Source organism: Sarcophilus harrisii, chromosome 4, assembly GCF_902635505.1.
Source record: "Sarcophilus harrisii chromosome 4, mSarHar1.11, whole genome shotgun sequence".
Lineage (NCBI taxonomy): Eukaryota > Metazoa > Chordata > Mammalia > Dasyuromorphia > Dasyuridae > Sarcophilus > Sarcophilus harrisii.
The window spans coordinates 375,352,408-375,367,533 of record NC_045429.1 but is presented as its reverse complement, the minus strand read 5'-3'; the positions used below and the strand labels follow the sequence as shown (position 1 = coordinate 375,367,533).

Genomic DNA, 15,126 nt, shown 5'->3' with positions numbered 1-15,126 from the left:
GACTGAAATCTTCATTTTATTTCAAGTGTATCTGGTAAGAAAAGACAGGGTAATCATAAAAATGCAAATGAGAGACATATGATGTATCTCTTTTCATTCTGTCAGGTATGATTGCCATTACAAATTTTACAAATAACTGGTTCAGGAAAACTGTCCAAGAGAAGACTAGAATTTAAGGGAGTAAATCAGACTGGAGACATAAATGACTTTTGTTTGCCAGAACTCAAGACTAAGTGAAGACTAAAATACTAGTTTAATTAGATTGTTTGAACCAAATTTTTGTAAGACTCTGCCCATTTATATTTATTTCCAGCTCTCCAGATTTCAATATCATGATCACTTATCTCTTACCTAGAAAGATCCCTCTGAACATGTGATCTTCTCATCCCATTGGTGAGAATTCCTCAAATCTCAATTTTGAGGAAATGCCAAGGCCAGCCATAGTTCTGGATCCATTGAAAACTCTGGACTTCATCATCATAATCTACAATATGAATATCTTGTTTCATGAGATACTCCTTTTTCAGTTCCCTCTTATGTGTTTTCTTTCTCTCATTAGAATTTAAGCTCTTTAAATTCAGGAAACTTTCTTTTTGGTTAAATTTGTATTCTAGGACTTAGCATAGTGTAGGGCACATTTTTAGTGCTTAAGAAATTCTTCTTGACTTTGAAACATCATCATGAATTGTAATTGGAAAAATTAAGAAACTGGGAGTCATTACAATTGAGTAATGATGCATTTTTCTTGTGCTACATTATTCAGTTAATCAATAAAAACATTCCGACTATGTGCCAGGCATTATGCTAGATGATGAAGTTACAAAAATGTAGCATTTCCTATTCTCAAGAAGCTTATTTTTATGGGAAAAACAACTTGGAAACATTTAACTGTTTCTAATATTCATAGAAATTAAATGAAGAATTTTATCTGGCAGGAGAGGCACTACATTCTGGGGGTATCAAGAAAAGCATCATACAAGAGGTAGAACTTCAGCTGAATTCTGAAGGAAGCTACATACAGATTTCAAAAGCTGGAGGGGAAGAGGAAATGTATTCCAGACCAAGGGAAGAAGTGGAGTAAGAAGCACAGGGAGGGATGGAGTATTGTGTTTGAGAAATAGCACGAAGACCAAAGAATAAAAGAATCCAAAAATGGATGAGAAATCTGAAAGAAAAAAAAAAAACTATTCTGGTCTTTACATTCCAAATGGAGGAGTTCTATCTGCAATTATTTCATTCTATAAACATACCTCCCTTTAATATATTTCAAAGAAGTACAATTTTTAAAAATTTTTAATGATTATTATTATAGTTTTTATTGACAAAACATATACATGGGTAATTTTTCAACATTGACACTTGCAAAAATCTTCTGTTTCAACTTTTCCCCTCCTTCACTCCACCTCCTCCCCTAGATGACAGACAGTCCCATATGTTAAACATGTTAAAGTATATGTTAAATACAGTATATGTATACATATTTATACAGTTATCTTGTTGCACAAGAAAAACCAGATTAAAAAAAAACAAAGGTAAAAATAACCTGGGAAGAAAAACAAAAATACAAGCAAAAAACAACAGAAAGAGTGCAAATGCTGAACTGTGGTCTACACTACTTCCCCATTGTTCTTTCTCTGGGTGTAAATAGTTCTGTTCATCATTGATCAATTGGAACTGATTTGGATCCTCTCATTGCTGAAGATAGCCACTTCCATAAGAATTGATCCTCATATAGTATTGTTGTTGAAGTGTATAATGATCTCTTGGTTCTGCTCATTTCATTTAGCATAAGTTTCTCCAAGCCTCTCTATATTCATCCTGCTGATCATTTCTTACAGAACAATAATATTCCATAACATTATTATATCACAATTTACTCAGCCATTCTTCAATTGATGGGCATCCATTCAATTTCCAGTTTCTAGTCACTACAAAAAGGGCTACCACAAACATTTTTGCACATACAGGTCCCTTTCCCTTCTTTAATATCTCTTTGGGATATAAGCCCAGTAGTAATACTTCTGGATCAAAGGGTATGCACAGTTTGATAACTTTTTGAGTATAGTTCCAAATTGCTCTCCTGAATGGTTGGATCTATTCACAACTCCACCAACAATGCCTCAGTGCCCCAGCTTTCCTACATCTCCTCCAATATTCATCATTATTTTTTCCTGTCATCTTAGCTAATCTAAGAGGTATGTAGTAGTATCTCAGAGTTGTCTTAATTTGCATTTCTCTGATCAATAATGATTTGGAACACCTTTTCATATGAGTAGAAATAGTTTCAATTTCATCATCTGAAAATTATCTGTTCATATCAGTTGGAGAATGGCTTGATTTCTTATAAATTAAAGTCAACTCTACATATTTTGAAAATAAGGCCTTTATCAAAACCTTTAATTGTAAAAATGTTTTCCCAGTTTATTGCTTCCCTTCTAATCTTGTCTGCATTAGTTTTGTTTATACAAAAAAGCAGTACAATTTCATAAAAATATATATCATCAAACTATATTTTTAAAGAAATATTCACACCCCTACATGGGAAGATGATATGTGTAACTCTTGAGAACTGTATCTTTGTTAAGGGTATACTTAGAGGATGTAGGCATATTTTTACTTTAATATGATGATTTAAAAAAGAAACTAGAAATGGAAAGGGGGTTATACTGAAAGAAGAGGAAAGGGGCAGTAAAATGGGATAGTTTACATCACATGAAAATGGAAAAAAAAAAAGACCTATTACAATTGAGGGAAGGAAGAGAGGGGGACGAGCATTGTTCAAACCTTAATCTCATTTTATTTGGTTCTATTTAGTTTGATAGAGAAATTTGTCTCACCCTATAGAAAAGGAGAAAAGGGGGAAAGGAAATGAGGAAGCAAGTAGTAGGGAGTGCAGAAGTAGAAGGGGAAGGGTATAAGAAAGGGGAAAGAGTTGAAAATAGAAAGGGCAGTTTAAGGAAGATGGTGGTCACAAGCAAAACACTGGTGATGAGGGAAAGGGGGAAAGGAGAGAGATAAATATAACGGGGAAAATAGGATGATAGAAAATACAGAATTAGTAATTATATATGTAATTATGAATGGAATAACTCTCGCATAAAGTGGAAGCAAATAGCAGAGTAGTTCAAAAGCCAGAATCCCACAATATGTTATTTATAAGAAACACATTTCTAGCATAGGGATACATACAGAGTAAAGGCAAAAAGCTGGAGCAGAATCTATTATGCTTCAGTTAAAGTAAAAAAAGAAAAACAGGGGTAGTGATAACTGATCTCAGATTAAGCAAAAGCAAACTAAATCTAATTAAGAGACAAGGGGGGAAACTACATCTTACAAAGGATAGCATAGAAAATGAAGTAATATCAACAATAAACATAAATGCACATATATATATATATATATATATATGTATGTGTGTGTGTATATAAAACAACAATTTTTAGAGGAGAAGTTTAGAGAGCTGCAAGAAGAAATAAACAGCAAAACTATACTAATAGGGGAATCTCAACTTCCCTCTATCAGAACGAGATAAATTGAACCACAAAAAAGAAAAGAAAAGAAAAGAAAAAAGATAAGAAGCTAAATAGAATTTTTTACAAATTAAAAATTTGCAGAAAATTGAATGGGGACAAAACAAATATACTTTTTTCTTGGTGGTGCTTGGAACTTACACAAAAATTGATCATGTATTTGGACATAAAAACCTCAAAATTAAATGCAGAAAGGCAGAAAGAATAAATTCATTCTTTTTAGATCATGATACAATAAAAATTACATGTAATAAAAGACTGGGGGGAAAACAAAATTAAAAGTAAATAATCTAATCCTAAAGAACAAATAGGTAAAGAAGAATCCATAGCAACAATAGATAATTTAATCCAAAAAATGACAATAATGACATAGTTATGAACTAATCCAACCATTCTGGAGAGCAATTTGGAACTATGCCTAAAGAACTATAAAATTTTGCATAGCCTTTGATCCATCGGTGTCTTTACTGGGTCTGTATCCCAAAAAGATCACTCAAAAGAGGAAAGACCCCATATGTGCTAAAATGTTTATAGCAGCCCTTTTTGTTATGACAAAGAAACTGAGTGGATAACATCAGTTAGGAAATAGCTGAATAAGGTATGATATATGAATGTAATGAAATATTATTGTTCTATAAGAAATGATCAGCAAGATAATTTCATAAAGGCCTGCTTGGGCTTAGATGAACTGATGCAAAGTGAAGTGAGTAGAACCAAGAGAACATCAAGATTATGTGATGATTAACTTTGATATCCTCTTGTTCTTTTTTAAAAAAAAATAAGGTCATTCAGGCCAATTTCAATAGATTTTTAATGGAGATAGACATCTGTATACAGAGAGACGATTTGGGGGACTGAATGTGGATCACAACATTGTATTTTCACCTTTTTTGTTGCGTACTTGCTTATTTTTTTCTTATTACTTTTTTTATTACTTTTTTTCCCTTTTGATGTGATTTTCTTGTGCATTGTGATAAATGTAGAAATATATAAAAAGAATTGCACATTTAATCTTTATTGGATTACTTGCTGTCTAGGGGAGAAGGTAGGGAGAAAAAATTTGAAACACAAAGTTTTGCAAGGATGAATGTTGAAAACTATCTTTGCATGTATTTTAAAAAATAAAAGTTATTATAAAATAGAAAAAGTACATTTAATTTCAGATACAGGATAAATATGAAAAATATATTATTTTTTAAAATATATATAATTAATTTTTGCCCTGAAAATATGTGAACCAAAATGTTATAGGTCCTTTCACATGAAAAACTGATTTACATTACTTAAAGATTACTGTAACTTTTGATGAAGTTTGCTGATATTATACTGATGATTTCTATTTTTAAATAATAGCTTTTTATTTTTCAAAATACTTGCAAAGAAATTTTCAATATTCACCCTTGAAAAATTTTGCATTCCAAATTTTTCTCTGTCCCTACCCCCCTTAACAGCAAGTAAGACAATATGCATTATTAAACTTGTAATTTTTCTAAAATTCTTCACATAATCTTGTTTTGCTGTGTACAATGTTCTCTTAGTTCTACTCACTTCAAAGTGCAAATTTTCAAGGGAATTTGTATTTTTCTGTCTCTGTCTGTCTATCTATCTACCTACCTACCTACCTAGCTCCCTTGCTCCTGCCCTCCATTACAATCTATCTTTTTTTCATCTGTTCAACATTACCTAAAAAGTATTCTGTTAAAAATATATACCAGACATTGAGTGGCCAGTGTAAGCATTTCAACAATAATGCAAAAGAGGAGGAGGAGAACTTGAATTTATATAGCATTTAATTTTTTTTGCAAAGCACTAAGCAAATTTTATCATATTTTATCCTTACAACAACCCTGGAAGTTAGATGCTACTGTTATCCCATGTTATGGATGAGCAAACAGAGGTACAGAGAGCTTAATGATCTGTCCACGGTCCCATAGTTAGCCAGTGTTTGAGAACATATTGGAGCACAGGATTTCTTGATTCCAAGTCCAGCACTCTATTCTTTGGGTCACCTACCTGTTTCATTCATGGCTCTCCTAGAGTGCTCCTTTCAGCAGTACATACTAAAATTGGAATGATACAGAGAAGATTAGCATGGTGTTGAGTGGTGATGACATGCAAATTCCTGAAGCATTTCTCTCCCTGAGTATCTCTTAAAATATTCTATAAGAAACTAATGTGAAGTTAACATATGAAGGAGCACCCAAGTGGGTTGGAATTCTGTAATAATTTCAGAGTAGAAAAGCTACTAATGAATTGCCCAGAATACAGATATCCTAATGGATAGAATAATGATCCTGGTAGCAGAAAAACAAGTTCAAATCTGGTTTGAAATATTTACTACCTGTGTGACCCTGGATAAGTTTATTAATTTCTCTCATTTCCTTCAACTGTAAAATAAGCATAATAATAGTTTCCACCTTCCAGGGTTGTTGTGTAACTGAAATGAGATAATATAAGTAAAGTGCTTAGTACAGTATCTGCACATAGTAGGCACATAATAAATGTTATTTATTTTCGGTTTTCCCTTCCTCCAAGCTATGAGCAGTGTGAAGTGTCTTGAAGGTATTCTAGCAGCTGGTACTGAAGACAACTCCTTTGCTTTCTAGTCTGTTTCTTTTGTCTGCTTCATGACTTGAGATTTTTCAACAAGATATTCTTGCCAAGGAAATACTTTGGCTTCAGAATATGGTTATCCCTAAGAGGTAACTATATAAATGGGGAAATTTTATCACTGTAATGCTCTCAAAATGAAGTGGAATTCAATGTTGTCCCAACATACTAATAAAAATAAGTCTGGAAGCTTCCATATATAATAACAAAGAATCCTAGCCATTGGAAAACATCAAAGTCTGTTTTGTTTTTCTTCCAAAGTATTGAGCCTGTCCCTCCCCAAAATTTTGACGTGAAAAGGAAATATCTTTGGGGAAAATTTTATTCTCAACTTTTTCCCCTCCAATTTCTCTAAAAAGACATACTTGTTTGACTTAATTGGATACATAGATAAGAGATCTCATTGGTTGCATTAAATTTTTCATGCATCTCCTCCAGAGCTATGCCAAAGATACAGTTGCATAACAGAAAGTTCACATCACATTCTTTCATTATATATATATATATATATATATATATATATATATATATATATATTATAGCTCTGAGGGATGTGTGGGCAATGCTTTGAGTAAGAATGCATTTTTTTAAAAAATGGTCTGTGAACCCTGCTAGATTTTCTTTCTTCTTTCACATTAGTATAAAATACGTGAAAGACAGTCCTACTTATTAAAAAAAAATAAAAATAAAAAACTAATGTTCAGTGATAATGAGTCCTTTCTTTCCAGCTCTAAGCCTACATATTGTCACCTTTCTAGTTCAGAAACTGAGGACTCAGGAATTAAATAGGTGCTATATTTCTAGATTTGGGGATTTTCCTATTGAATTGCAAGGCATTAACAACTGTGACCTTCTTATATAATATTTCTAACTCACACAGTTATTACTGCAACACTCTGATTTCTATTTTTCCCAGAAATAACCAAGATGAATAGTCTATAGAGTGAAAGTTTCTGTACTTCAGAATGAACTTTCACTATATTCCCTTTCTTCACTTGTGCTTATTAATTATCATCAGACACCAAGTTGGAAATCCTACATGGTCTTGCTAAATACACACCTAAAAATGCCATTTCCTTTTGCATACCAGATGTCTAGAGCAAACTTTTATTTACTCATTTGAAGATTTAGAGATATTTTAAAAATTATCTGTATGTATTAATGCCATTCTCTGCTGCAAAGATATTATATCTACCTCACATTCCCCTACTAAGTCAGGATCATATAAATTTGCAGTGTGAAAAACCTGTCACAGAGAATGATGACGCTATTTCAAGAAATACATGTCTTCATAATAAGAATCTTTTCTTCCTAGTATGGTTTTGTCTGTAGCACCTATATCCAAGATTGAATGGGACCCATAATCTGGACCTGTAATGAGAATGTTTTTCTCTAAGCCAGGAGATCAAGAAATATAATTCTAATAATTTTATGGACTAGATTGTAATGTCATAGTTTCTCTAGATATGTTTCTTTCATTGTAAAGTAAAAGAAGTTCAATTAAATATTCCTTATAATAAGGGGAAATTATGGATAGTTATTTAAGATTTAAGCATACTTAGAAAACAATACTCTGTGTTGGATAGATGATCTTTTCATATTGGTATTCCTTCTAGTGATATAGATCCCAACCCATCCATGCCATACAATCCAAAAATGACCCTATCCATGACCTCCCACAATTCCACCCAATGGTCTAGAGAATATCCTTGATTTCTCTTGACATATCAATTATCCTTCTGCTATGATTATCCAATCTTCTTATTTTTAATCTTATATTTCTTTGATGACCTCCCAAAACAATAATACTATGTAACTGTTTAAAAAGCAACATAAACTTGCAGTTATCTCTGTTGATCAGTCAGGCCATTATTTTTCCAATTATGTATATGTGTTATTTTATTCTTTTCAATAAAACATCTTGTACTGAAATGACTGATTATCATTAATATTGTTTTATGATACCAAAAATATTTTTGGTATCACTTTTATGATATCAAATATTGGGTAACAGATGTATAAAATGGTATCTCTCAATTTTTCAAGATGAAATTAACATCTGAGCATTTTTCCTCATACATAAAATACTTCTCCAAACAAAGATTATATTATTTTCTTTTCAAATTGTTTTAGGATACTTAGATATTATGTATGACAAAAAGTAAAACATTTTCTGTCAAAAATGCCATCCATTTTTATACACTTTAGACAATTCCATGAATTTTAGCAACCCTAAGGAAAGGGTATATTATTTCATGAAATGTGTTAATATAATGCTACTAATCCTTGCTAATGAATTAAGTCACTACAACAGTTCTGAAACTTTTTCCATATAGAAACCCTCAATCAATCAGAAGTCTACTCTATATGAAAACAAACCATCTTGATGGAAAGTTAAACACATGGATCTTTAGCCTTACTTGTACAATATATCTGGAGAGTTAGAAATATATGTATAATTTTGCACTTCCCAGAAATAGCTTTAAAGATATGTTATCATAGATGTCTATTGTTTTTTCATGTTAACCAGCAGATTTTTTTATTATTTTTAATTAAAGATTTTTATTTACAAAGCATATGCATGGGTAATTTTTCCAATATTGACCCTTGCATAATCTTTTATTCCAAATTTTCCCTTCCTTTCCACCACCCCCTTCCCTAGCTGGCAGGTAGTGCAATATATATTAAATATGTTGAAATACATGTTATATCCAACATATTTATACATATTTATAAAGTTATCTTGTTGCACAAGAAAAATCAGATCAAGAAGGAAGAAAAGGAAAACAAAATGCAAGAAAATAACAACAGAGAAAATGAGAATTCTATGTTGTGTTCCACACTCTATTCCCATGGTTCTCTCTCTGGGTGTAGATGACTCTCTTTATTATTGTACAAGTAGAACTGGTTTGAATCACCTCAATGTTGAAGAGACCCATGCCCTTCAGAATTGATCACTGTATACTTTTCTTGTTGCTGTGTATAATGATCTCCTGGTTCTGCTCATTTCACTTAGCATCAGTTTATGTAGGTCTCTCCAAGCCTCTCTGAAATCATCTTGCTAATGGTTTCTTGCAAAACCATAGAATTTCATAGCATTCATATACCATAATTTATTCAGCCATTCTACAATTGATGGGCATACATTAAGTTTCCAGATTCTTGCCACCACAAAGAGGACTACCACAAACATTTTTGCACATGTGGGTCCCCTTCCTTCCTTTAAGATTTCTTTGGGATATAATCCAGGTAGAAATGTTGCTGGATCAAAGGGTATGTATGCACAGTTTGATAACTTTTGGGGCACAGTTTCAAATTGCTCTGCAGAATCCATTCACAGTTCCACCAACAATGTATCAGTGTCCCAGTTTCCCCACATCCCCTCCAACATTTTATCATTATATTTTCCTGTCATTTTAGCCAATCTGACAGGTGTGTAGTGGTTTCATTTCTCTGATCACTAGTGATTTGCAGCATCTTTTCATGTGGCTAGAAAGTTTCAATTTCTTCCCCTGAAAATTAGACAATATCCTTTGAGCATTTATCAATTGAAGAATGGCTTGAATTATAATAAATTTGAGTTAATTCTCCATATATTTTAGAAATGAGACCTTTATCAGATCCTTTGGATGTAAAACTGTTTCCCCAGTTTATTGCTTCCCTTCTAATCTTGTCTGCATAAGTTTTGTTTGTACAAAAATTTTTAACTTAATATAGTCAAAATTATCTATTGTATGATCAATAATGATCTCTAGTTCTTGCCATACGACTTTCCAATTTTCCCAGCAGTTTTTGTCAAATAGTGAATTCTTATCCCAAAAGGTGGAGTCTTTGGGTTTGTCAAATACTAGATTGTTATAGTCATTTGGCTATTTTGTTCTGTGAACCTAACTTATTCCACTGATTAACTCTCTATTTCTTAGCCAGTACCAAATGTTTTTGATGATCTATATTATAGATTTAGATTTGGTATAGCTAGACCAAATTCATTTGCTTTTATCTTCATTAATTCCTTTGAAGTTCTTGCCCTTTTGTTCTTTCAGATGAATTTTGTTGTTATTTTTTCTAAGTCAGTAAATGGGAGTTTGATTGGCATAGCCTAAAAAAATAGATTAGTTTAGGGAGTACTGCCATCTTTATTATATTGGCTCAATATATCCATGAGGACTTGATATTTTTCCAGTTGCTTAGATCTGACTTTATTTGTAAGGAAAGTGTTTTGTAATTTTGCTTATATAGTTCCTGATTGTCCCTTGGCAGACAAGTTCCCCAATATTTTATATTATCAACAGTTATTTTAAATGGAATTTCTCTTTGTATCTCTTGCTGTTAGATTTTGTTAATGATGTATAAGAATGCTGATGTTTTATGTGGATTTATTTTGTATCCTGCAACTTTGCTAAAGTTGTGAGTTATTTCTAACTCTTTATTTGATTCTCTGATAATATCATCTGCATATCATGATGCATATCATCTGCAAAGAGTGATAATTTGGTTTCCTCATTACCTACTCTAATTCCTTTAATCTCTTTTTCTTCTCTTATTGCCAAGGCTAGTATTTCTAATACAATATTGAATAGTAATTGTGACAGTGGGCAACCTTGTTTCACCCCTGGTCTTATTAGGAATGGTTCTAGTTTATCCCCATTATATATGATGCTTTTGGGGTTCACTATTGATCTTTTGTGTTTGTGTTGGATGTTTTATAACTTCTCTGCTAATATACTGGCTTGCAACCAGGCCAGAGTGGTCAACACTGCTATAGATTCCTGTAGATTCCTCCCTGTAGATTCTTCACCATGTAGAATCTATACCGCCCTGCAGAATCAGCAACATCCCTGGATTCTGTGCTGGCATTTGTGTTCAGCTGTTTGTGTTGGCTGCCTCCCTCCCAACCCCAACTGAAAAAGACCTTTTCTGGTGATCTTCAAAATTATCTTCTGCTGATAATTTGTTGCACTCCCTATATTTGTGAGTTCTGCCAGTCCAGAGCTAATTCAGAAGCTGGACTTCTTAATTAGTGTGAGGGTTGTAGAGAAGGTCAGAGAGAAATGTGTGTTGTCTCTTCAATTTTGCCTCTGTACCTTCCCTCCTTGTCTAACCAGCAGTTTTAAATACAATATGTAGGGTTTTTTTTTAAAAATAAAACTAAGCAAACATGCACATTGTGTGTGTGTGTGTGTGTGTGTGTGTGTGTGTGTGTATGGGGGGATTCTTAGTAAGTAAAGAAAACTGAGATATATGCTAGTGATGCCTGTCCCTGAAGTAGATCTTTGGCTATTGTTGAATATAAAACATACAGGCCTTTTTTTCCCCTTTTCTTAACATTAAGTAGTTAAATGTCATAATTAATTATTTGATTTTTATGAAGAAAGGAAAATATTTTCTAAAGGTGGACAACAGAAAATATATGAATCTGTCTGTCTCTAAATTCCATTATAATAGTTTTCATAAATGGGAAATGTGTATTTAACTGTGTGTGCCTGTGCATATTTGTAAATCCACAGTTTAATTAACATTCTTTGTGGTTGGCAGGAGAAGGAGAAAACAGGAATTTTAATCATAGTGAAATTGCATGGTATTACATTTTGATGAAATTTGTACTTCCAAAGGAAATTTGTTGTAATTTATTTCAATTAATATGCCATTATTTGAAACTGTTACAAAACACACATAAAACTATATTTCTATTTGCAAAAGTCTAATTGTCAATTCTTTTTGGTAGAGAGATTCATATCTAGCTTTCTCTGTATCTTAAATATAAGCTTATTAGATTGTGTTTTTTGAGCTATCATGTTATCAACTCTTTAAACACACACACAAACACACATTTCTGTTTTATATTCTTTTAAAAATCTTATAAGTTTACCTCTCATTCCCTCTCATTTAACCTAAACTTCAGTTTGGAAAACAGCCAGATGTATAACTCTGGGAGATGTTGATGTGATATTATATCTCATATCTCATATCTATCACTGCATAGTTTTGTGAGGTTCAATAAGTCACTTAAATTTACAGTTTCTTGTGTATTATATTTGTAAAATGATGGGGTTAGGTTAGATGCTCTTCTGTGTCTAGTATTTTATAATCCACACATTCTATTATAATATATACTTATATAAAGTATTTAAAATATGTTTTTAAAAAGTCAAATTAAGAATCAATTGAGGTAAGAAAATAATGTATGTCTCATAAAATTAATATATTATTATTTATTTATAATTTTTCCATTAATGAATTAAATAAAATTGTTCCTGTAGTACTTTCTCATGATATAATATAAATATATATTTACATGAGTCATTGTAAGATGGGCAAATTAATTGGAAATTTTTGCTTGTTTTTGACATATACTGAAATAACAAAATATGCAAATATGTACTGGAAATAAGACTGCTGAAGGTCAGTGGCTTAAATATGACATTTATATGAACAGAATGGTAACAATTCTATGCAACCAAGAACAAAGAATGATTCAGAAATGGTGCATCTATTTTTATTTCTAAACTCTAATACAATTCTCCTGTCAGAGTCAAATTGTAAAGATTGAACTTTAGTTTCCACAAAAAGCAGCTGCTCTTCTTTTTCTTTTTTTTTCCTTTAAAAAATGATATCAGACACTCCAGCTTCTTCTCTCACTATGTACATCAAGTGAATTTTAAGTAGCAAACTGGAAGGTAGAAAGTGTTGGTGAAAGTCCGTTTCAGAATATTTCAACCTCCTAGGAAAGGTTTGGAAATATGTTTTATGGGGGAGGAAGAAACTAATAGAATATAGAAAGACAGAATATGAGAAAAAGTGAGATTATGATTGAAATGACAAGTTCTTAGAGGATATGGAAAAAATTGAGATCAAGGTATGAATAAGGTTTGGTCATGGTAAGAAAGCCTCTACTTCCTCCTTGATTTAAGTACAATAGAGCAGAGTTGGGGATGGTGCAACAGGATTTTGAAGTAAGGAGCAGAGGAGAAAATGGAATTCACAGCAGTGAGAAAAAGATGGTGCTATAAGGAACTTAAGGAACTAGTAAGGTTTACTAGTCATTTTGAAGGTTGTGAAGGTCAATAAGGAAAATCCAAAAGGATTGTTGCTCAACTATGAGAACTCAAGCGAGATGATAGCAAAAAATCTTATAGTGAATCCATCCAACACAATGATCTGGCTTCTTTGAGCAGTGTTCTTTGATCAAAATTGGAAGCACAAAGATAGATGGTGAGGCTCACTCATAGTCAAGAATAGGCAAATTATAAAAAAAAAAATTAGAACAGAAAGGCAAAAAAAGAGGAAAGTACACAGCTGAAATGGGATAAATTCAAGTTTGGGAAAGAAAAAAGAAAAATTGAATAAGAGAAAAAGTAATAGTCTAGAAGAATAAGGAAGAGTAAAGAGACTAAAAGTTGTGGGGAAACTGAAGAATAGGATGAGTGATGCAAAAGAGTGATGGGTGGGCTGGAAATTGAATGTAGAGAAGAGAAATCAGATTTCAGAAACATGAAGGCAGAAAAGCTAATAGATGAGTAGATATAAGTTCTGACTATTCCCAAGGGTGACTTCATCAGACTGAAAATCTAGGTCATGAAAGTACCATTTTATTTCAATTTAACATACATTTATTACATACCTACCATGGACAGAGGCACTATTCCAAGTGCTGAGGAGTCAGAGCTAACAACTAAAAACAATTCCAGACCTCAAGAAGTTTGGAATAGTTGAAGAAATCTGCTAATGCTATCCCCTCTAAAGTTCCTCTCATTTGCTTAGCATTTATCTTAATGTTTTCATTTATATATCCGGTTTGCCCCAATAGAATATAATAAGCTTCTTAAGCAGAAGAAATGTTACTGGGTTTTTGTGTGTGTGTGTATGTCTCCAATATTTCACACAATAGCTAAAACATATTAAATACTTTTAAAATACTTGTTCAGTGATTGCATTTCTTTGATTAAACTGGATTCTCAAGTTATTTCAAAGATGAGTTTGTAAATTTTCTCATTCTAAGTAGAAAGATGATGACACCCAACATCTCTTTAATAAATATTTTTAAGTATCTATTAATTCAGTTCTGTTGAACAACATTTAATAAAGTGCCTATTGTGAAAAGGCAATAATCTGGATTTGAGCCTTGAATAAAAATGAATATGGATAATTTGACAATATCAGTCCTTGCATAGCCTTGTGTTTCAGATTTTCTCCTCCTTCCCCCACCCCCTCCCCTAGATTGCAAGCAATTCAATATACATTAAACATGTTAAAATATTAAATTATACTTCTTAAACTAGTTTTGCAACATTGGGAGAAGTAAGATTCCACTTTAAATGCCACTATCATTTGTAATTAATGATTGAAAACTAGACTAGAGAATATTATTCCCTTGTTAAAAGAATCTATTCTGAGGCCTGAAGATACTTACATGAACTGATGCTAAGTGAAATGAGCAGGATCAGGCAATATACTTCAACAACAATACTATATGATGATTAATTCTGATGGATGTGGCCATATCCAGCAACAAGATGAACCAAATCAGTCCCAATAGAGCAGTAATGAATTGAACCAGCAAAAGAACTCTGGGAGATGACTATGAACCATTACATAGAATTCCCAATCCCTATTTTTTTGTCCACTTGCATTTTTGATTTCCTTGACAGGCTAATAGTACACTATTTCAAAGTCTGATTCTTTCTGTACAGCAAAATAACTATTAAGACATGTATACTTACATTGTATTTAATTTATACTTTAACATATTTAACATGTATTGGTCAACCTGCCATTAGGGGAGGGAATGGGGGAGGGAGGAAAAAAAGTGGAACAAAAGGTTTAGCAATTGTCAATGCTGTAAAATTACCCATACATATAACTTGTAAATAAAAAGCTATTTAAAAAAAGAATCTATTCTGTTATGATTCTTACAAGGTACTAAGACAGTGGAACTGATAGAGACAATAATTATCTAATTCAGCATGGTTCAATATAAACAAGGAGA

The 15,126-nt window shown here is 32.2% G+C and overlaps 1 non-coding gene across 1 annotated transcript; it reads left to right on the top strand.

Annotated features, from left to right (window-relative positions):
* The first annotated feature begins 5,570 nt into the window (after positions 1-5,570).
* LOC111720962 lies at positions 5,571-5,672 on the top strand. The gene has a single exon (XR_002770371.1). It is a non-coding gene; the product is annotated as a U6 spliceosomal RNA (small nuclear RNA).
* Positions 5,673-15,126: the final 9,454 nt, after the last annotated feature.